This window comes from Lagenorhynchus albirostris, chromosome X, assembly GCF_949774975.1.
Source record: "Lagenorhynchus albirostris chromosome X, mLagAlb1.1, whole genome shotgun sequence".
Taxonomy (NCBI): domain Eukaryota; kingdom Metazoa; phylum Chordata; class Mammalia; order Artiodactyla; family Delphinidae; genus Lagenorhynchus; species Lagenorhynchus albirostris.
Window position 1 is genome coordinate 16,739,640 of NC_083116.1, and position 16,570 is coordinate 16,756,209.

Consider the following 16,570-nt stretch of genomic DNA (forward strand, 5'->3'; position numbering starts at 1 on the left):
CTGTTTGGAGATGAAGACAATTTGGTCCAACAGGAAATATGTATACTTGAGTTACTTTTGTGGGCACAATGTAGTGTAGAGTGGAGGTTGAAATTTCTAAGTGCAGTCAGACCAAACTGAGTTCTAATTGCTGACTAGATTGAGGCTCTGTGAGCCTCAATTTTCTCATCCATAGAATGGGAATGATAATATTTGTCTCACAGGGTTGATGCACAGATTAAATGAAGTAATCCTTTCAATGCACTCAGCATATTGCCTGGCACATTGTAAGAGCTCAATAAACTTTTATACTTTTAATGAATATGCAAAGGAATTTAAAGAGGAAAATTGAGAAAATTTCTGTTACTTTTCTTTTTTCCCTCTTCAGTACATTCTCAACTTTCCCGTTCCTTATTTTTTTGCCTAAAGTGGATTGTTAAAATTTCTAAAACGTAAAATTTTAAATGTAGGCTTTCAGGTTATTTTATAGCACAATGATGAAATCCTGACATTGGCATGTAACAAAACAAAATGCACAAAGACATATAGCACTCATACCCAACAAAGCTTGTGCTCAGTAATCATGAAATCATATCTACTTATAGTCATCTAATTTTTGCTTTTCTCTTCTCAGCCTTTCATAATGATAAGCATATATCTAGATCTTAACAGATTTGGCCTCTTAAGATATAAGGCTTTTGTGGGGTTTTCTATAATTCTCCCCAGAACACAAGTCTATTAGTGCATTCCTTTCCCCCTCTAACTTGCTGCTTTTAATGTGTTTGGGGCTCAAAAACTAGGTTACAAAACTTATCACGGCTCTGGGTTAATGAAAAGTATTCAGCTCTGAATGAGGACTCGGGTTGGAGGGAGAGGAATCTACATTTTTGCTGCTGAGATACCTTTTCTTTGATTATATTCTGATTTTTCTCTATCTCTAGCCACTGAGGATAACCTATAAGGGAAATCCAAATAATATTTCTCAGTAAAATGTGTGACCCTGTTAATAACATAGGAGAGGAATGTTCTTTGACTCACTAAGAGGAACCATTCAGGAAACTACATGTAATGACTCCATGACAAATAACCCAATGCTGCAGTGAATAGTTACATTGGGTCGGGTATTGCCAGGATCGCCACAAATAAGCTTTCCAAAAGTGATAGGTGATGTGGAGTCAAATATCTGGGGGAGGGGGAATCTTTGAAATTAAGTCAAATGACAAGTTTACAAGAATAAAATATTTAGTGCTGTGATATTGTCATCTTGATAGACAAAGGGGAAATATTTCTATCTAAAATAATCTGGTTAATATTTGACAATAGACAGTAGTCAGAATGGCAGGCTACTGTTTTTTGTTTTGTTTTGTTTTGTTCTTGGGTTTTTTTGCGGTACACGGGCCTCTCACTGTCGTGGCCTCTCCTGTTGCGGAGCACAGGTTCCGGACGCGCAGGCTCAGCGGCCATGGCTCACGGGCCCAGCCGCTCCGCGGCATGTGGGATCCTCCCGGACCGGGGCACAAACCTGTGTCCCCTACATCGGCAGGCGGACTCTCAACCACTGCGCCACCAGGGAAGCCCCAGGCTACTGTTTTGAGAGTAAACTAAAAAGACCAGAAAGCACCCAATTTAGGTGTGAATAAAATTTTGACTTTGTGATTTGTGCCTTTCCTAATTTGACATGATCAATGAACAGTTCATCTCAGATATCTTTCAGTGAATTTTCTTGGGTTATGGTTTACGTGGAACATTGATTGGGCTTTCAAGAGAATGCCAGATGCAAGCTTTGACAGTTGTATATTTACATACAAATGGCTTATAATTTTCATTCAGGAAGATTCCTGTCTATTAATGTGCCCGGGATTCTCTCTATAGATACACAATTACAACGTTGTAGCTGGGACCTTGCAGTCAGCATCTGTTGGCTGTGTGATTTGGGGCAAGTTGCTTAATCTCAGTGTCCCAGTTTCCTGATGTGTATAACGGAACGGGTAACAACCAATTCAAAGGGTTGCTATAAAGATTAAATAAGAGAATATGTGCCAAGCACCTAGTACTGTGCTTGCACATCGTAGAAATCCATAAGTTAATATTACCACCTAAAGCTAGGCTTGGCTTTGATGATTGGCCAAGGAGACATCCAGCAAGTGAGCTAGCTGTGTCTCTTTCTTGTGATTTGTTAAATCTCTTGAAGGCCCAGGAGCTCCTTGCAGTCTAGAGGAATGAGACTCTGTGGGAAGTGAAGACAGCCTGCTTGCAGAAAACTGATAGGCAATCATAATGGAGTGTTCTTGACTTGCCAAAATGAAAACTTCTTAAGGCAATCGCTAAATGTAGTTAGAGGCTGTTTATTTCTTTTGCTAACGAAACCTTGCTATTTGGTGCCTCACATCTCTCTCTTCCTCAGGATATAGTCTTTTATTTTATTATTATTTTTAAAAATATTTATTTATGTATTTATTTGGCTGCATCAGGTCTTAGTTGCGGCATATGGGACCTTTTACTTGCAGCATGTGGGATTTAGTTCCCTGACCAGGGATGGAACCCAGGCCCCTTGCATTGGAAGGGCGGAGTCGTAGCCACTGGACCACCAGGGAAGTCCCAGGATATAGTCTTTTAGATGAGGACCTATGGAAACTTTTCATGACTCTGGGATCTCAATGAGCTCTGGACCAGAGTCTTAATAAACTTCGTCTATGAATGAGCCATCATTACCATAATAAAGACTCACTAATCACTGTTGAAAGCCACAGGTTAATTATTGCATAAGGGTTGTATAATGTAGTTTCAGGAACTAAATAATTAAAAAAATTTAAAAGACCATTTAACATATCTTTGACACAGAGCCAGAAAGTAGAAGACAACCTTACTTTAATCATTTAGCAGGGGCTTAACAACCCATGCAACACATATCTGAAGCAGTTAGTATATTACTGTTGCAGTGTTGAAGAACAACATTTCCTCGGGACAAACGGAATTCAGTAATGAAAGCTAAAATTGAGTACAAATGGGGGGGGTGGTTACTGGGGGAAGAATATCGGTAATGAGTACCTTACAAGTGTTCAGAATTTGAATGCCTAGATTCTAGAACATATCCCAATCCACTTTTAACTTCTACCCCAATATAATTGCTTAAAAGATTTCTTCAGCTTAATGGCCCTCTCTTTCATGCTCTTGTCCTTCAACTTAAATTACTCATATTCTAGAAAACCTGACTTTATATTCCCCTATCCCATTCTGTGTTCTTTCAGTACATATACATTCAGTATATCTTGCATGTAAAATTCTATCTAAGGGCAGGATGGCAATAATGACCACATTGTATTAAAACCTCATTTAAACAAATGTGTACCACAAAACCTACAGAGTTTTGATTTGGCCATGCTAAGCTGGGTACTGTAAAAGCTTGTACAAATGAAGGGATAGGGAAGATTGTAGAAAAGAGGCTGTTCTGCTGATTCCAGAGCAGTGGCGTTTGTAAGTAAATACCTCTATAACCTTCTACTGTAATTGTATTGGAAAACAATACAGGTGCAATCTATAAGTATTAAAAGGCCCATAATAAAGGCACAGTCAGAATAAAGGTATTCTTAACCTTTTGCAGGTTTTTAAATTTGTTTAGAAGGTGATTAGGGAAGGGCTTTAGATACACATATTCATATATATATGTATGTACATATACACATGCACATATTTCTAAATTTAGACTAGCAGACTGTGAAGGCATTTAGAGCAAAGTTCAGAATCTATCTTTCAGTAAATGATGGCTCAGCTTGAGACATTTTGTTGGACCTAGGGATCTGTTTTAGCAGAAGATGGGTATGATCTTAGGCCATCTGGAGAGGGGAAAGTGGGAGCAGCTGTGGAAAAATCTATTTGTGTTCTCTTACCTACTGGGGGTCAGATTGGAAATAAGGCTCTCGGGATTGGATACTCCTTCCTCCACCATGCATCCTGCCTCTGAGCAGGACATCTTCCCATTTGACCGTGTCCTCTGCATTGTTCCCTTCCTGTTGGCACAATTTGCCCAAGGTCACCTGATGAGTTAATGGCAGAGCTAGACAGTAATTCTCTGTAGGCAAAGACTTGGTGTGTGACTTTGCTCATGTTTAGGGGCAAAGTTGGCGGGCACAATTTAGGTTCTCTGTAAATGCTTGCTGACTGGTACCCCAAGGTCAACTCCTTGTTAATTAAATTGGCAGCTAAGCCACAAGGAGTTGTTTCAAATATCTGGTGGCCATTTAAATGGAAATCAAGCAAAATTATTTTTCTTTCATTCTAGGGGAAAAAAAGGATGATGCATCTAAACATGTCCAAAGGTATAAAAAGCACGTTTTTTGAAGAGCAGGTCCAGGGTCCAGTGTCTTTCAGGAGCGAAAATAGACAAATCCAAGCAGGATTTAAAGACCATTCTGCTCAGTGGCACCTAGAAACAATTTTAGTCAAGGTCCAGATTTAAATGGTTGTTAGCCAGGTCAAGCTAGAGATTAGGAAAGGTGGCAGATGAAATCAACTCAGGGCCTGGCACCAGTTACAAAAGGAAGCAGGTCATTGGGTTGTGTTTATAGAGGAAAGAGAATGGATTGTAAGATTGTTATCACTGGAATCATGGTGGGGGGAGGGGGAGACCCTCATTTGAAGCCTTGGCCCCCAGACTAAAGGAGCCCAGAGTGCTTTAAGGACTCATAATAATTGGCCATACATTCCACCGGAAGAAGCCCGGCCTCTGGCTACATCCCTCTGCCTTGAAGAAACGGAAAAGGAGGGGAGGGGTTGGGGAGGGCCCTCTGGCATCCTGTGAAGACATTTCTAAAGCATCTCCAGATTTTCCAGCCTAGTTTCAGGCTTTATACTGAAAACTGGCAGATCTTTAGAAGCCCCAGCTAACAACTTGGGGAAGAGTTGCTTTTACTGTTGCATCAGTAAGCAGTGGCATATGTAGTTTATACAATCTGGACTTTTTGGAGCTGGGTGATCTCCTTGTCCTTTGATGTAAATGTTTTGTACCGCTTTATAGTTTGCAGCAAACACTGTCCTTGACCCTAGAGGGAGAAAAAAAGAAGTAAATTCGTCACTTTGAGGATCCAGGTAACAATGAAAAGTAGAAAGTACAGTTTCACTAGCCAGAGGCCTTGGGTATAGTTCACCCTGGTGAATCATACATGATGATCAACATGAATACAAGCAGCTAAGTAGTTTTCATTAGGATCCAATTACTAGGTGATTTGGTTGCTAAATGTGCTTGCTAATTCATTAACAATTAGGTAAATTAAATTTAATGGAAATGATTTAAATCTGAAAATAAAATGCTGTACATATTAATTTTCACTTTATAGATTAAAATCCACTTGCTGCCTCCCCTGTCCCCTTCCTCCCCCTCTCTTTTAAATCATACACAGTACACAGGCAATTAGAGCACGCAGGGTAGGTTGTTTTTCTCATTTAAAGTATTCTTTGCTCTGGAAATTGGTCCTCCAGTGGAGCATGTCTGTCTGTGTTTCTGGTTGAGTGTCAGCGACAAATGGTGCATGTGCACATAATACTGATGGGGATTCTCGGTGCACAGCGAGAGCAGGAAAAGCCCTTTGCAATACTGTGAGGGATTCTGGAAGGTATTTTAGAATTTGAAGGGGCTTAAGGCTTGATTCCGCTGCTGATATTGAATTGCAGCATGACCAAATGATTAACAAACTTGTCTTTCTTGAAATATCTTAGGGCAGAGAGGTTCTCAAGTGATTGCAAATTGGTTAATGACTTTAAAAAGCATGTTTCTTGCTGCAAACAAGTAACTTGGCTGCATTTTCCTAAACAATTGGGTATGTTTAGAAGGTAGCTATATAGATCAAGATATACTGAACTAGAAAGATTGTGTTACTTTTTTGGTAAATCTCAGAAAAAGCTCTACAGTTCAGGGTGATACTTTGAAGACTAGTACCTCAATTTATTTTAAATAACTTTATTTCAGCATTACTATCAGTGATTATAAAAGTTGCAACACATTCCAATTGTAACATTTTGGGTTGCTTTCATTACCTTTCTGACTTTTTTCTGATCTTTGAATAGATCTCATTTACAATTTCCCGGAAAAACAACCAGTCTTTTCCCATGGGGGATCACATTATATAATTTTCCCTCATTATCAAGTAGAAGATCGAGTTAGCAAAGCTAAACAGGTAGGCAAGGCAACCGTCAATGTCGATTGGTCTTTTCATTTTTAAACATCAGTATTCAAATGAGGAAGGTTGTTATTGTTGTAATCTATTCACTGTGTGAGAGTGAAAGCAATAAGGTGCTGTCTGTGGGCCTTTGATCTTTACCAGGGAACGGTGAGAGAGAATATGTGGCCAAATGTGGTTGGTGACTTGCCAGGGTAGGTTCACATTTCTGAGAAACTGGCTGTGGTTGTACAGTTAACATCAGTATTCTGTTTTCAACTCATATTAATAGGTTGTTGAAAGTTCAAGTGAACATTGTTAAAGTTGAGTGAGTGAAAAATTATTTAATAGCGTCTGTTAAGTATAAGAGGAGATCATTCACTGCTAGCTTCCATCAGGATATCTAATTTCTCCTTGAGGACCTGACCCGATTTTCTATCATATGAGGGTCAGATTACCATTTACCTCGAAGTCAGCTACTGTGCTCATAAAAGTTGTGTTTATTTTCTCTCTCTCAGATATTTGGCCGTAAACATTGGGTTAGAAGCATCATTGGATTTTTGTCCTCCTTTTACAGAGCTTTGTCTTAGTGGACTTGTTCTGCTTTCTCCCTTACCTTTACATTCAGTTTTATGGGATTGTACAGAAAAATCTTCATAAAAGGAAATGGTTGATGACTTTTATGTTTTTAAAGTGTTTAAACTATGAAAAAAGGGATAGTCTTTGAGTCAAACAAGGTAGTGATAGCTGGTTCAAAAAATAATAAGGATTCTAATAAGGATTGTATTCTTGTTTTTCTTTAAAAATATATAGATCAAGGGCTTCCCTGGTGGCGTAGTGGTTGAGAGTCCACCTGCCGATGCAGGGGACATGGATTCGTGCCCTGGTCCGGGAAGATCCCACATGCCGTGGAGTGGCTGGGCCCGTGAGCCATGGCCACTGAGCCTGCACGTCCGGAGCCTGTGCTCCGCAACGGGAGAGGCCACAACAGTGAGAGGCCTGCGTACCGCCAAAAATATATATATATAGAGAGAGAGAGAGAGAGAGCTATCTATCTATCTATCTATCTATCTATATCAATTCATTGGATTGTCCTTACTGTTTCCATTCATCAGCCTTCTCAATTGATCATTTGACTGATAGACCTCTCAATATCGCCAATTTTTGAATTTTCATTTAGGTGTTACAGAGATAATCACGGAGTTGTTTGATTTTGCATTTGAAGCTGCTCTGTAGAAGCTTGCATTCTATACATAGATAGACTAAACCTTTAAAAAGCCATAGATGGAAATTTGGGTAATTTTCTTATCACTCAGGATGGGGGAGGGGATGGGGAGGCAAAGCCCTTAATCCTATGCAGATAATTTACTGATGTCTCAGTTTTAAAATGTCTCCCTGGATGTACTGTGGCCCTTTCTCTTTGAGGTTTTTTCAATCCAACAAAGCACAGTAATCCATTGAACACATTAAAAATTCTGTCATTTATACCTCTAATTTGTTTTTTTAAAAAATTTTTATTGGAGTATAGTTGCTTTACAATGTTGTGTTAGTTTCTGCTGTACAGCAAAGTGAATCAGCTATACGTATGCGTATATCCCCTCTTTCTTAGATTTCCTTCCCACTTAGGTCACCACAGAGCATTGAGCAGAGTTCCCTGTGCTATACAGTAGGTTCTCATAGTTATCTATTTTATACATAGTAGTGTGCATATGTCAATCCCAGTCTCCCAATTCATCCCACCTCCCCTTTCCCCCTTGGTATCCTTAAGTTTGTTCTCTACATCTGTGTCTGTCTTTCTGCTTTGCACATAAGTTCATCTGTACCATTTTTCTGAATTCTACTTATAAGTGATATTATACGATATTTGTTTTCCTGACTTACTTCACTCTGTATGACAGTCTCTAGGTCTATCCACATCTCTGCAAAGGGCACTGTTTCGTTCCTTTTTATGGCTGAGTAATATTCCATTGTATATATGTGACGCATCTTCTTTATCCATTCCTCTGTTGATGGAACCTCTACTTTCTATATTTGTCTTGTATACTCCCATTTTCCTACATTTTGCCAAGTGGACATTTGACTTTTGTATAATTTTCTAGTATTGCTCTCTTTTCTAGCAGTTTATAGGTTCTAAGTTTGTCTTATGGACTGGAGGCCTTGCCAGTGATGAGAGATAGGTGAATGTACCACATCCTCATTTGTCATACTTACTGAACAGAACACTTCTTCACTTGACTCCTGCAGCCATGTGGACATTATAGCTGTGTATCTAACTGGGCAAAGTAGTGGCACATCCTTTCTCATCTTAGAAAACCAAGGTGTTGTATAGCTAAAATAACTCTAGGGAGTTTTCAACAGATTCTGACCCATAGTATTAGGTACTATGTATAGAATGAGAAGAAAAGATAAGAAGTACATTTGGGGTGTGGAAAAGTCAATCAAAGCCAACAGAAGGAACTTTCTCAGTGCAGTTCTTTGCAGAAACACTTTTTTTTTTTGGTATTTGCTCCAAAGTTGAATTACTTAATTTTTGACAGTGAGGATTTGATCTTCTCTAACAATAATAGTATGATCTTATTCTTGTAATATTATCTTAGAATTTACAAGTATACTTTCACAAATATCTCATATAGTTTCCAAAATGGTGGTAGAGAGGCAATATTCCTTAAAATTCTTTTTTCTGATTATAAGTGCAATGCATGTTTTTAAAGAAAATTTGAAAATGGTGAGTATAAAAAGACAATAAAAATCATCCATAATTCCTTCTAAAGATAACAATGGTTATAACAATGGTTCAACAATGGATAACAATGGTTCAATAGTTCATATCTTGGCTTATTTCCCTCCAGTCTTTTTTCTTTGCAAACGTGTGTTTGTATTACAGTTTGCATTATGTTATACGTACTGTTTTTTTTTTTAATTTATTTATTTTTGGCTGCATTGGGTCCTTGTTGCTGCGCGCGGGCTTTCTCTAGTTGTGGAGAGTGGGGGCCACTCTTCGTTGTAGCTTGCGGGCCTCTCATTGAGGTGGCCTCTCTTGTTGCGGAGCACGGGCTCTAGAGTGTAGGCTCAGTAGTTGTGGCACATGGGCTCAGCAGCTGTGAGTCATGGGCTCTAGAGCACAGGCTCAGTAGTTGTGGAGCACGGGCCCAGTTGCTCCGTGGCATGTGGGATCCTCCCAGACCAGGGCTTGAACCGTGTCCCCTGCATTAGCAGGTGGATTCCCAGCCACTGCGCCACCAGGGAAGCCCATACATACTGTTTTGAAACCCACTTTTCTGCTATTTATTTATTGTGAAACTTCTAGTTCACTAAGTATTTTTCTAAATACTGCATAGTTTCCATTGTATGGGTATAGCCTAATTTATTTGGACTTGATCATCTATTTGGATTGTTTCTGACTTTTCCAACAACAGCTCATGCTGTGATTAACATTCCGGTACATAAATATTTGGGTGCATTTCTGATTCTTTGATCAGGATAAATTCTTAAAATTTCAGGATTACTGGGTCTAAAAACATGCATGAAGTTGTAAAATTCTTTGATGTGTTTTCCAAATTACACTTTGAAAAGTTGTTTCTGTTTAGTCACACCAACGTTGTATAAGTAAAGAACAGTTGATATTATCCCTACTTTACAGGTGTAGACGCTCAGGTCTAGAGAGATTCAAGACTTGCCCAGGGTCATAGGACTAATATCACTTGTCCTTTGGTTTTCTGACGGTTCTATATTCTTTCCACTCGACCACTGCTATAGTAAACTTAGTGACAGATCTGTAGATTTAGCTGTGCAATTTGTGAAGGAAAACTTCATGCAGCCATGGCCTTAAAATAAATTTAGTTCTGTCATTATTTACAAACTGTAATGTGTTTGGAATTTGATATATAATGAGGACTAAACATGAGTGCATGGGTCACTTCCCAAAGGCACTCTTTTATATTTGCAGTATGTTTTCTGACTTACACCTAAAATATCCACTACAGAGGTTATGCTTAACTGAGAAATAATAGCCTAAAGTGATTTTGTGGTTCTTTTTCTTGGTCACAAAAAGGTGGTTTAAAGTATTATTCTTTATTAAGTAATAGTGTTTCCAATTCAGCATCAAGACATTGAAAAGATTACTTCTGTCAGGATTAAATCTTCTCTCAAACCATAATAAGTAACTCTTAACATCTACAAAGTGAATTGAAACTTTTATTGACTCTCGTTTTTGGAAAAAGAAGGAAAAAAAGCCACATAATTTTTATGTGAAGACTTCAGAATGAGATGAGATATAGCAATTAAAGATGGTTTCCTTAATTGGAACATAACCAAACCAAATATGGGAAGTAAAACAAACATCTACCCCACCACCACCAAAACAAAAACAAAACAATACTGCCAAAAGGAAAAAGCACATCAGTAGGCTTCACTTCTTTCCCATAGTACGCACTCAGTTCTTAGAACAGCTCGGCCCCATGGCCTTCAAAGGATGGCCCATTCACAATTTCTAGTTCACCAGGGAGCCATAACCGGACTCTGCTGAAAGCCTCTTGCTCTTTGTCTTAGAGAATCAATGTGATAACATTGTTTTGCTTCTGGATTCCAAGGTACTGCAATAGATAGGACATAAACTGGAACTAAAACGTTCAGATTCTGAAAGTTGGGGTAAGGCTTTATCTTCTTTGAGGCTGTGTTTTCTTTTGTATCACCTTACCCTGGGAGCCCCCCCTACGTGTTTAATAGGTACCATTGCTTCTGGAGTTAGGAGTACATTGCTGGAAGTCTTCTTTTTGTATCCTGATATGCCTTTGGGGGGAAAGAAGCTTTCCGAGTGTTAACAGGGTCTTTATTCTGTTTTAGGCCCTTGTCATTATTATTTCAAATCATATTATCTTAATGAAATAGGAGTCAATGTAATATGAATTTTGTTATGTTTGACAAAAATTAAAGATGCCTAGGAATGGTGATCATGTTACACTAATTGCCTGAATGTGGTGTTAATGTTCTTTACTTCAGTTGTTTTGTGTTGGTTAAACAACTTGGGTAGATGGCAAATCTCCACGGCTTCAGTAATAAAGATCTAAATAGCCTAATAATGTTTCTGAATGTAGCAGTTCTTCAGTGTTTCAGGAAATGACTATTTTTTCCCAGCTTTATTGAGACATAATTGACATACTGTCTGAGTTTAAGGTGTACAATGTGATGATTTGATATATGTATATATCATGAAATGATGACCACAACAAGGTTAGTTAACACATTCATCACCTCACATAGTTACATTGTGTGTGTGTGTGGTGAGAACTTTTAAGACTTACTCTCTTAGCAACTTTCAAATACACAATACAGCATTGGTAACTATGGTCACCATGCTGTATATTACATCCCCAGAACTTATTCATGTTGTTACCCTTTGAGCACCGTCACCCAAGGAAATGACACTTTCTTATCAAGGTGTTTACACTGAATTCAGGCAATGATAATAGTGTAGGTCTCTGTTGCTTAACTGTGTTTTCAGACAACAAGAACTATATTTTGAATATGTGCATCTTCTGAAGTTAGGTTCACAAGAATGTCCATGTTACAGTAAGCATCTTGAGACAGATATCAGGTGATGGGTTCATTCAATCTACAAGTATTTATTGAGCATCTACAAAGTGCCAAGCACTGCGCTAGGTACTGTGAGGGTGGTATGTAAGATGCAATTTCTACTCTCAAGGGGGGTTTATAGTCTAGTTGACAAAGGGGTCATGCACATGCTATTACCTTTTGAGCTAAACCCGAATGATGAAGAGAAGCTATTGATGAAAGGATATGAGAGACTGTGACATGTGTTGTATATATAATGGCCTGAACAAAATCTTTGAGCCAGGAAAAATGAGCTTTGTGGGTGCCAAAGTAACTATTTGGGCTGGAATAAAAGGTTCCTTAAAGGGAATAGTGTAGTGGAAGAGAAAGTTGAAAAGGCAGGCAGGGGAACAGAAGACCCTCATTTCCATTTCCCAGCTGTTTTCTAGGGCTATATGCGTACAACTCAATAAATATGAATAAACTTTTTAAAACTTGTCTAGTTTAAAGCAACACCCAAGGAACAATATCTTGAGTTAATCTGTATAACATGTAGCATTGTAAAATAACCCTTCACGGTGTCCTACTTTAAACAGCCCCCTTTGTAGTCTCTGCATATATCATGTGGGCCACCCAATGAGATCAGTTGGAAATGAGAGACTTGGATTAGAAAATTTGCCAGAGTGGTTAACATCTCATTGCATCAAGCTGAGCAGCTGTGTGATTTCAAACTCACTACTTTCTAGTTAAATGATGTAGTATGTATTTCTGGATGTTTGGAAGTAAAAGTTGTTGATCAAATGATCTCATATATGAGCCCTTCATATGAGACACTCCACTAGCCAGGGGATGGCTCAGAATCTGTCCTTGTCACATTATCTGTTTTTTTTCTTGTTCTGTCTTGGCCACTGCCTTCATGTGTCATGTTCTTTTAAAAGCAAGACCCTAGAACTTTACCTTTCACGTCAACATTCTAAGGTGAATTTTCTGATGCATTTAATTAATGGCAGGGAACCAGAGGTAGGGGCAATTGCAAATGGTAGATGATGAATAACTCATTTATATGTGACTTGGAAAGTCTGTTTATACTTACATTTGACTATGAGTGAGTCTGTTTTTGAAATTCACTTTCAAGCTAAATAATGAAGTCTTACTGTAGAGGTCTGACTTGAGCTGCTGAGAGGCTGGCCTAATTTACTGCAACTGCTCCATGCTGGGTAGAGAACAAAAACATCGCCAACATATTACTTACATAGTATCATTCTAAGTCTAACTGATATGTCTAACTGAAATATTTTACTCTGTGGCTTACAGCTATTTCCTCTTAGTTTGTTCTCAACAAATATGGAAGGGATCACAATCAGAGGACTTAAAAAGGAAAAGTAAGATAGTTGTGTAAAGGGAACTATAGGGAAAGAAATATAAGCATAAAACGGAAGGATTAGAGTTCAACGACATAAACAAATCTTTAAAAGATTGTATGAAATAAAGGAGTTGAAGCAAAACTAAGGTACAAAGACATTTAATGCTCAAGTAGTTGTTGGTCAAACCAAACAAAAAAAGCTGTCTCTGAGATTAAAAAAAAAATAGATGGTTTATGCACTCCCAAAATGCAATTGCAAAAGATTGGGGGGTGGGGGCAGATGGCTATAGAACATGGAATTAGGAGGATTGTAAAATTATTCTAGAAAAAACAATAGAGAATAATCATGTTCCTTAACAAGAAGGACATGTCCATAAAAATGTCATTGTGATTTAGTGATTTTGGGGTACAAATTAGATCCCTGGTAAACCTTGGGAACTCTTCTTAGGTATCATAATTAGAACGGGATCATTTCTGTGCTTTCCAGGAGTCTGCTTCTGAAGATCAGCGTCTGTTTTGTAATTCAATAAGCCATTGTGGATTTAAATCTTATGGATGTGTCTAACTCAATTTTGGGGAAACTATGTACTTTCAGTCATTAGAACCTCTAGGTTTGAATAATGTAATGCATTCCATATACTTAAACCAGCTTCTTCCCACGCCATCACCCATTTTAATCTGTTTCAAGCTTAACTTTGTTTACTTTCAAAAGTCTTCTTTATCTCTACTGCATTAGGGTTTGGCGAATGAGTTCACTTCACCTCATCAATATCCATTATTTGACAGACTGATTACATCCCTTCTCAACCTCAATCTATTTTGACTGAAGTGCCTGAGGTCTGTAATCTGCCTTCATATAGCACCCCCTGAAGATATCAGCCAACTTTCTCAAGCTTTATTCTGTCTTGTCACCAGGGAGTCCAGAATGGTATGTTGCAACCCAGGTGAAAAAGCCTCTTGCTTATACCCCGGCACCATTTTGTGCATTTTAATGCTTTGTGGATGGCTGACATCCCAGCAACATTCTTTGGATTTTTTGTGGGGGGAATATACACATTGGGCCTGGCATAGTATTTTCTGTACTTTGTATTGGCTTGTGTACCTGGGAATCTGCAGAGTTCTCTGTGATATTTGTTCAATGGCAAAAGAATGCCAAAGAGTAGTGTTTATGCCTGGCATCATTTTAAAATTCATTAGTCTTGCATTTTACTTTTGTAGTAAACTTCTGGGATGGCAGCCCGCCAGGGTCCATTAACCAAAGTTGAGAAGACTACATGGTTGAGGTTCCAGCCGTCTGTTACCTGTACAATTCCTGCCAGTCAGATGACTTTCACTAGGGCTACTTTATGAGGGTATAAAAACTTCTTAGCAAATTCAGCTTTTTATTAGGTACTGCACAGTTCCTATTTCAGGAAGACAGTCTTTACCAGGAAATATAAAGGAAAGGAAAGACTTTTAAGATCTCTCTGTGGGTGCCTTTTAAACATGTTAGCCACCTTGGCAGTTATCACTAAGTGAGGGAGGCAGTTGTCATTTAAAAGGGATGGCTTTCACATCTGTGATTTGGGGACACAAAGTGAGGTAAATGCCCTAGCCACTGGGCTTTTATGTCAGGCAAGTTTCTTCAAACATTGATGCCGTTCCTACCCAAAATTTCTTGAACAATAGTTAAACCCATACAGCAAAATAGAACTGAAGGAAAAAGAGAGGCTGACTTTGAAGCCAGAAGGCAAATGATCCGTTGAAGTAGCCAGGCTCACTTGAGTTGTGAAAACTTAGAAACACCATCTGTATCTTCGTTTCTTCTTCTCTTCTCATCTCTATTTCCCTCCATCCCCATCCCTCTCAAGGTCCCATCAAAAGCCCAAAGCAGTATAGGAACAAGGAAAAGACAATTGGGAGGAAGGAGAAATCATTCTAGTTTTTTAGCTGCTTTCTCTCCACCTCCACTTTAGCACTCCTTATCACATGAATAGTGTTGAGCTCTAAAGGACCATGAATTATACTAACAAAACCAGGAATGTGTCTTTAACTGATGATATTAAATGTTTTAGTGACATCAAGATGCCCACAGAGGCAGTTAGGTAGCCATACACAACTAGTTTTTTTTTCTGTGAGAAGCTACATTCGCATCCTTTAACATCCCCTTGACATTTATATACCAAGGAGAATGTCTGAAACTCAGAGAAAAAAATACATGAGGTTCATGGGTACTTGAGACAGAAAATTGCACTTTTTCTTCCTGTCATGTTTCTGAAAAGTGTTTGAGGAAAATGTTGTATGATGCGCCTGGAGACAGTTAATGTAAAAGGTAACCTGTCATCATCTTCAAGTTCTTTGGATATTAAACAGGGTTGAAACCAGTTTAAGGGACAATATCCTGTTTGGCATCCTTGTTGCTCCCTTTGGAAGGGACTAAATATATCGGCCCCATTTTCACTATTGAAATGGTTATCTTTCTCAATGTGAGGTAACATGATTCTGCTTAATGTTTACTGTACATTTGCACTACTCAAGGATAGTGAACTGCCCCTTTATACCACCTAATCACTTCTTTCATCTTACTTTATATGTGGTTAAAAATTCTCGCCTGGATTTTTTTTTTTTTTTTTTTTGCTGTACGCGGGCCTCTCACTGTTGTGGGCTCTCCCGTGGCGGAGCACAGGCTCTGGACGCGCAGGCTCAGCGGCCATGGCTCACGGGCCCAGCCGCTCCGCGGCATATGGGATCCTCCCGGACCGGGGCACGAACCCGTGTTCCCTAGCATCGGCAGGCGGACTCTCAACCACTGCACCACCAGGGAAGCCCTCGCCTGGATTTTTTTATTCAAGGCTTTTATTGTTTAAAAGGAAATTCTTTGGGGAGTGGCAGTTCGTGGTGATGGTTGTTAATAGTTGCTTGGCATCATGTGTAGGAAAAGGATGGCGTGTCAAACAAAGATTTATTGTGCACTTGCTATGTGAGCTGTGCTGTGTAAAGCACTGAGCACAATGTCCCTTGCATTGGAGGTGACAGATGATGAAGATCTTAACTTGGGCAGTAGCGGTGGAGATAGAGAAAAGCTGGAGATGGGTGTGAGAAACACTGAGGAAGAGAGAACTGATAAGCCTTGATGACTAGATGGATATGGATGAGTGAGAGGAAGGAATGAAAGATTTTTTACTTTCACAGCTATTAGTAAGTGGGAACTAGCATGGTGATGCCATGAGTAGAAACGGGGAGGTCAGTTGGAGCAATGAAGATTGTGGGGCAGTCACTCCAGGAGGGAAGATGATGACTTTAGTAATGTTGAGTTTGCTCTATGGGTGACCGCCCCCTATGGGGAGGTGTCCAAGAGGGAGACGGAAATATAGACCTAGAGCTCTGGAGAGAAGTTGAGACTTACAGAGAAATCTAAGAGTTACCTATATAAGGCATCGTAATTGAAATCACAAAAGTTGGAAAGTTTGCCAAAGAAGAGCTTTTAGAAAAGGACCAGCAAAGGAATGGCCAAAGAATCCGAATGAAAAGCTTGCGAGTATGTTAG

At 39.1% G+C, this 16,570-nt stretch overlaps 1 protein-coding gene across 2 annotated transcripts in view; it reads left to right on the top strand.

Moving 5' to 3' along the window:
• The window catches only part of GPC3 (glypican 3), a 444,307-nt gene that overhangs the window by 88,579 nt on the left and 339,158 nt on the right, over window positions 1-16,570 (top strand). The window lies entirely within an intron of this gene.